The following is a 7,412-nucleotide window of genomic DNA, read 5'->3' as shown; positions in this document are numbered from 1 at the left end:
ATGCTATCATGTCATTAGAGATATATTCAAAAAGCCTAGGAAGATCCTTTATAATTGGGGGAAACTGAGGCTCAGGACAATGAGTGATTTTCCCACGGCCATAGGATCAGTAAATTAGGAAACTCCAGGATCCATGTTCTTCTTCCCTATTGATGACTGTCCCTTGTAGAAACAGATACAGATGAGGTGAAAATGTCAGGAGAAAATCTCTGAAGACTGTTGGCAAGCCACAGCTAGCACTCAGGAGCCACTTGGGGTGGAAAAAGGAAAGGTGGTGAGTTTATTTACAAGCAAAATGAATCTGCTGGTTCAAGGAGGGGGGAAAATGGCATCAATCTTTCAAATTCTTTACCCCTGGGAGTGGGCCTAAACTTTAGCACTTTATTAGCAAGGCCAAAAATCACTCAAAACTGATGCCTGCTAAGAAGGCAGCCAACAATGTTTGCCTTTTCTTTTATTTTTTTTTGAAAGGGAAGTTTGCAATATTTAAAAGCTCAGGCTTATTCTGCTGGTTTAGAAGCATCTTCTCAGAAGCAGGGGTGGGGAAATTGTGAACTTCAAGAAAAGACTATCTATCTACATTCTGGTTTTCATCCATTTGACCTCTTTAAGCCTCAATATCACTATCTGCAAAATGAAGGGCACAGGTAAGGGATGATATTTAAATTAAATGGAGACAAAGGCTCTTGCACAGAAATGGATATGTAGTCAATGTTGGATCTCCTTTTCCTTCTGAAGTTTATTGCAGGGAAGAATCTTGGCTTGGAAACAAAGAGATGTGGTGTCAATTCCCAGCTCTGCTCAATGTGATTCTAGTACTTCAGCTGCCCTCACCTTAGCTTCCTTACTATTAAACTGCAGAGAGCATGTGGCTCAGCAGGACAATGTTTGCCAGGCAAAGTACAAACCACAGTACTGGCATAAATAAATAAATACATAAATAAATAAGAAAAGGGGTGGTGGTGAATGAAATGTTGAATGCAACTCTTCCTTGCAACAATAATCACTGAATTAAAGGCCATGTTACGTGGGAAAACAGCATGTTGCCTGGCAGGGGTAGGTACCCTAAAATGGTTAGCTAGGGCTATGGATATAACTCAGTGGTTGAACACTTACTTGTCTAGCATGTGAAAGGTTCTGAGTTTAATTCCTAGCACCATAAACACACAAGAGACTAATCAATCAACTTGCTGCTTCAATGTGACCCAATGCAGTTGAACCCATCCAGAAGCTGGATAGCGATACCAGGCAATGATTCCAGCTGTCCATGGCTAGCTACCTAAAACACCCAAGAGTGTTGAGGTTGAACCTGAAACTGGAGAAAAGTTTGTCTCCCATCAACCCTTTCACCAACTTTTATCGATTATTAACAGCTCCCACATGTTCACAGGACAAATATCTATAATCCATTCCTGATATTAAAGTCAATGCTAGCTGAATCACTTAGAAACTCTAGCAGTAATAGAAAAAAATATGGTTTTGACAATGTTGGGGATTGAACCCAGGGCCTCATGCATGCAAGGCAAGCACTCTACCACTGAGCCACATTCCCAGCCCCCTTCTTAGGTAGTTTAATTAATCAAGTCTTCCAAGGTCCATTCTGCTGCCTCTAACAAGCCTGGCATCAAACAGCTAATGGTCCTATGCCATAGATGTCAACCAAGAAGATGCTCTGTCTATATGGAGATGAGGACAATGGTGTTTCTTTTCAGAAAGGGGCATGGAGGCCAGGCTTGAGTTGTAGCCCTGTGTTCAATCCCAAAATAAAGAAAAATAGGAAGAGAAGGGGAATGAGAGAGATGGAGGGAGAGAAGAAAGGAAGGAAGGAGGAAAGAAGGAAGGAAGAGGCAATGTGGCAGTGAGAGAATAACTAGGATGTTTAAACACAAGAGACTCAAATTTAAGAGTTGGTCTTTTGCTTCTAGATGGTTGGGAGACTACCATGCACAACCCACTAATTGTAAGTTTGGACATTTTAAATGGACTCAACTTTCAGGTTTGACTTTAAGAGGGAGAAAGTTAATGTAAGTGCGGATTATGACTGAAATGTTACAGTCACTATCTCTTGAGCATTTCCCAAATTTGCCCTGTGAGCTCTTCTGCCACTGCGAGACCAGGGCTTCCTAACCCAAACACAATCTTGCCCTGAAGCCTCACAACCCTCATTTCCACAGAGGAAGACCTAGATAGCCCTCTGGGCAAGAGTCTGCTTAGCAGGTCTCCTAATCTCTGCTCTGTGGAAGTATTGTCCTGTACATTACAGAATGTTTAACATCTACCCAGGACATATCAGTAATGTGACAATCAAAAACGTCTCCAAAAGTCAAGCACTGATGGCTTATGCCTGTAATCCTAGCCACTTAAGAGGCTGAGATCTGAGAATTGTGGTTTGAAGCTAGCTGGGACAGAAAAAGAAAAGTCCCTGAGACTCTTATCTCCAATAAACTTTGAAGAAAAAAAAAAAGGAAGGGGAGCTGTGGCTCAAGTGATAAGAGTGTAGAGTACTAGCCTTCAGCAAAAGAAGCTCAGGGAAAGTGCCTAGGCCCCCAGAACCAGCACAAAAACAAACAAACAGGGCCAATGCCCAGTCCCAGCACAAAAACAAACAACAGAGACAGGGCCCAGGTCCTGAGTTTAAGCCCCAAGATGGCACAAAAACAAAAATGTCTGCAGAGCACAATGGCACATTTTTATAGCAGTGTAACTCTATGCATGGTACCATTATGTCATTCAGTGGTAGTTATTTTTCTGCTGCTGAAACAAAATACCTGTGATAATCAACATTAAAAGAGGAAAGGTTTATTCTGGCTTAGGATTTTGGAAATTTCAGTCTATGGCTGGTTAGGCCTATTGCTTTGGTCTGTGGCAGTCTGTGCCACACAAAGGAAATGCATGACAGATGATCACTTTGTGGTGGCTGGGAAGACAAAGAGGAAAGAGAAAGGACAAGTTAAGTACTACCCACTATTCCCTTTAAGGGCACCCCTTTGCTTCTAATGGCCAGAAGGACTCTCAAGGTCTTAAAGGGAAAACCCTTAAAGGTTCACCACCTCCCAATAGTGCTAATCTGGGGACTATGACTTTAACGAATAGGCCATTAGAGAACATTCCAGATGCAAATGGTAGAGGTAATGTGTAGCTCAATGGTACAGTATGTGTCTAGCATGTACAAGGGCCTGGATTTGAACCATAGCCACACACAAAGCCAACTCAAATCAACAGTGTGTACAGCACAGAGAATAAGCCCTAACGTAAACTGTAGGCTTTAGCTAGCAATGTACCAATGTTGGCTCATCAACGGTAACATTAGTGTTCCACTAATACCAGATGGTAATGACAGGAGGAGCTATCTGAAAACTTGCTATACTTGCTGCTCATTTTTCTGAAGATTCAAAACTGTTCTAAAAATAGTTGATTAATTTTTTAAAGTCTCCATATGTCCCTACAGGGCAAAATTGTTCTGTTCACTCACTGCCATACAGTAGGAGCTGTGGTGCTCCCATTCAGGCAAAGACCATGGCGTCAAAGTGGTCTCCTTGTTTTCTCAAGTTTATCAGCACCATGAATCCAGAGGCCACCTTCACAGCTTTGCCTCTGTGTTCTGAGCTCTTCTGGGGAACCTCTGCTTTACAGGACTGTGCAAACATACTCCCTTCTAATACATAATTGAGATGTTATTGCAGCAAGTTCAAATCTGTCTGCAGAAAGCACAGCACAGCACATGAACACGGGAACTGTGAGGAAACCCAGATCCCTGCTGGATGCCAACAGGTCACCTTCGGGGTCTCCTTGAATCCTGGCTCTCCCTTTTACCTGTGGCCTGATTTCTTTTTCCTTTCCCCAGTGCCCTTGATAATTCATCTTCTCTAAAGGAAGAAGAAGAAAGAGGCTCCCTGAAGAAGCAGAGAAATGAAAGATGATAATATAAATCAGAAGAGACTGAGGACTGCTACCACAACACAAGCCAAGGTGTAAGGATAAAACACAAGTACAGATCCCCTACATCTCCAAAAAAAAAAAAAAAAATCTTCCTAGCTTGCCATGGTATTTCTCTTAATTGTCAACATGAAGAGACTAGGAAGCACATTTCTGGGGGTTTCTCTGAGGGCATTTCCAGACAAGATGAACTGAGGGGGTATGACCTGCCAGGAGTGTGACTGGCACCATCCCACCCAGGGGTAGAGAATGTCTGCCCTCAAGGCCCACGAAATCCCTTTTAATAAAATTAGCTTATATTAGTTGTACAGTGGGGGACCTTCATTGTTACATTTCCACACATGTTTACAATATATTCCACTCAATCTCACCCCATGAAATCATTTTTTACATGACAGGGCAGACACGTATGCTTCTCGCTGTTGGCAGCCCTCGGTGGCCTGTTTGTATTGATAATTTTGTATGTCCTGGAATGATGTTATAGATATCCAAATGGCCCTTGGCAGAAAAAAAGGTTCCCCACCCCTGCATGGGCCTGGATGGATTAAGATGGGAGGGGGACAAAGTCCCTCAGCACAGGCTCCTGCCCGCCACTTCCTGGCTACTGTGAGTGAGCAGCTTTCCTCTCCCATGCCCTCCTCCATGCTTAGCCTTACCACATACCCAGAAACACAGAGCCAGCTGCCTATGGACTGAAACCTCTGAAGCTGTGAGCCAAACCAAATCTTCCCTCCCTTCTAACAAGCTCAAAAAGAGGCTCAAAAAGACCTCGTCTTCCCTGGGTTGGCTATTTTTTCCTGAACAATGTCACTATCTTCTAGTGAAGGACTCTTAGGGAAATGAGCCTGTGTGGATTGTTCCTAAACCTCCCAGGGCTTCTGGGAGGACAAGTTGGCTCAGGTATACAGAGCTCTTAACATGGAGCCTGGCACGGGACATGCTCACCAGATGGTTTTAGCTGTTATCTTTGAGCTTCAACTTCACTTTAGACAAAAATCTAAACAGTCATTAAACTCCAACCCCTGGCCCCCTGCTCCCCATTTCTCCTGTCACTAATACAAGCCCAAAGAATTTTTCGTGGAACTGACATCTGTGTTCACAGGCAAAGCTATTCCTGGTAATAGAACCTTCTCATCTAGTTCCAAACTCCCTTACACCTTCTCCAACACCAGTTCGGAGACAAAAGGATTAAGTAGACCTGACTTTGAGTCCCCTGCTATCTCTCACTTCTCCACGGCTGCAGCTCACACCAAATATTCTTCCTTTCCTTTCAAACCTATTCCTTTCTAAGCCTGTCTGTTCCGGCTTTCACCTCGCATCACAAAGTCCCTGCAGCTGATAAACACAGGATCAGCAATGGAAACTCCAGCCTGTTCAACAATAGTGCCACTGTCATACACACGTGAGCTTTCGTGAAAGCCAGGGATTGGCAACTCAGGGCTGCCATGCCCAGGAAAATTATTTCCTGTGGGAGAAAGAAAACAACCTTCAGCTAGTTCCTGGCAGGTCCCAGGCAAACCCAAGCCAGGCTCACTGCAGAATGTGAATGTTTCATCTTTGGGAAAGAGAGGTAGAGGTGAGGGCTGTTCTCATTCTCAATGTTTCCAAGGGGAAGGCAGTTGGGGAACAGAAGGGAGGATCAAACCTAAAGCATCATGCTGAGGATGTATCTCAGTGGTAAAGCACTTGCCTAGCTGAGTTTAATCCCTAGTGTTGCAAATGGGGGGGGGGGGGAGGGTGTGTATCCAGGCCCAGCTTTTTCAACACTACATAGGAGACAATCAATTAGCAAGATAGATTGCGTGGATGAGAGACAAAAAAAAAGAGGAAACTCAATTTCTTTCTGAAAGTACCTTTCAGGGTCAGATGGATTTTTACCCCATCAGTCAGTACAGAAAGGCAATCACTTAAATCTAATAAGGGAAGGAAAATGCTGGGCAGCCTGGTTGACATCCTGCGTGTTCTGCTATTACTGAAAGGAAATAGAGAAATTACAGACAGCATAACCTATTAGCTTCTTAATGCCTGGTCCCCTGGCAATCAGCAAAGATTTCTTCAGTATGGTGGGTTCTTCAGCTCAATGCTAAATGAATTCTTGGTTTAAGGAGGACTTGACACTCTGTGCCTAGTAGTTCTCCAGGTACTGAACTGGCTGGGCAATATTTCATTTTCAAGTAACTACCCACACCTCCTGGTGTGAATGTCCTCCTTCCCCTCCCAGCTAGGCATTTTTTGTGTCTCCCTGGGTCCTTCCCTAGGCTCTCCAAGGTGGCAATTTGCCTTGCTAAGGGCTCTGAATTTCTCAAGTTCAGCACTAGGGGTTGTATCATAACTTTTGGGAGTGAGGGGACTGTTCAGTGTATCAATCACAGGGGGATTTAGCAGCACTTCTGTCTCTTATCCCCCTGCCTTCCCATGACTGGACCAATATCCCCTAGGGACAAAACTGCCCCCAGCTGAGAACCTCTGTTCTGAGCATTGTGTCCTTTCAAGAAGTACTCCTCTTCACCTCCCACTGCCTGGAACATCTATCATCCCATCTTGGCCACCTAACTCCTACTCCTTTATCAGGAACCAGTCTGAATGTCACCTCCTCTGAAAAACTACTTTTATTCCCCCATCCTCTGCCAAAACAAAACAAAACAAAACAGGTAGGGCTGGGATGTCTCCTCTGCCTGCCCTCCTCCCTCTGTGCATGCTTTTTCTCACAGTTCTGACATGGTGGTGTTGCAACCGTCTCCTTCCTTCCTTTAATAGCCTATCTAGCCACTCACTAACTTAACAAACAGGGCTGGGGGCCCTTACATTCTAATAAAGAATGACAGTCAAATAATAATTAACAAGTAAGTGGCAGTTATCATTAAGAGCTATAAAGAAAATACGGTCTGTGTCTGGTAGTGCATTCCCTGTAATCCCAGCTATTTAGAGGGCAGAAGTAGTAGAATCTTGGTTCCAGGTTAATGAAGGCAAAGCTAGTGAGAACTGATCTTAAAAACAAACAAACAAACAAAAGGGCTTGGTAGAGTTCAAGGGATATGTGGAGTGGCTCAAGTGGTAGAGTACTTGCCTAGCATGTTTAAGGCCCTGGGTTCAATTCCTACCACAATAACAAAAACTATCTGTGTGTGTGTGTGTGTGTGTGTGTGTGTGTGTGTGTGTGTGTGTAAAATGTATGTGTGTATGTATGTATGTATTTGTCTCCCTACCAATAAAACTTAGTTCCTTAAGGTAAAGACTACTCATTATTTTATCACTAGAAATTAGTACTGATTCTAAAAAAACAAAACCAAGGCTAGGAGGATCTTGGTTCGAAGCCAGCCCAGGCAGGAAAAGTCAGTGAGATTCTTTTTTTTTTTTTTGGTCGGTGGGGCCTGGGCGGTGTGGTGTCCCTCAGCTCTTCAGCTCAAGGCTAGCGCTCTACCCTTGAGTGACAGCCCCACTTCCGGCTTTTTCTGTTTATGTGGTGCTGAGGAATC

At 43.9% G+C, this 7,412-nt stretch overlaps 1 protein-coding gene and 1 non-coding gene across 2 annotated transcripts in view; both read right to left on the bottom strand.

Annotated features, from left to right (window-relative positions):
• Positions 1-7,412, bottom strand: part of Nxn (nucleoredoxin) — a gene marked incomplete at its 5' end in the record, with an annotated part of 138,319 nt that overhangs the window by 65,566 nt on the left and 65,341 nt on the right. The gene's annotated exons all lie outside the window — the stretch shown is intronic.
• Positions 1,481-1,552, bottom strand: Trnaa-ugc. The gene has a single exon. It is a non-coding gene; the product is annotated as a tRNA-Ala (tRNA).

Source organism: Dipodomys ordii, unplaced genomic scaffold (genome assembly GCF_000151885.1).
Source record: "Dipodomys ordii isolate 6190 unplaced genomic scaffold, Dord_2.0 Scaffold31, whole genome shotgun sequence".
In the NCBI taxonomy this organism is placed as follows: domain Eukaryota; kingdom Metazoa; phylum Chordata; class Mammalia; order Rodentia; family Heteromyidae; genus Dipodomys; species Dipodomys ordii.
Note: the sequence above shows the minus strand (reverse complement) of the source record. Positions and strands in the feature narration are given on the sequence as shown.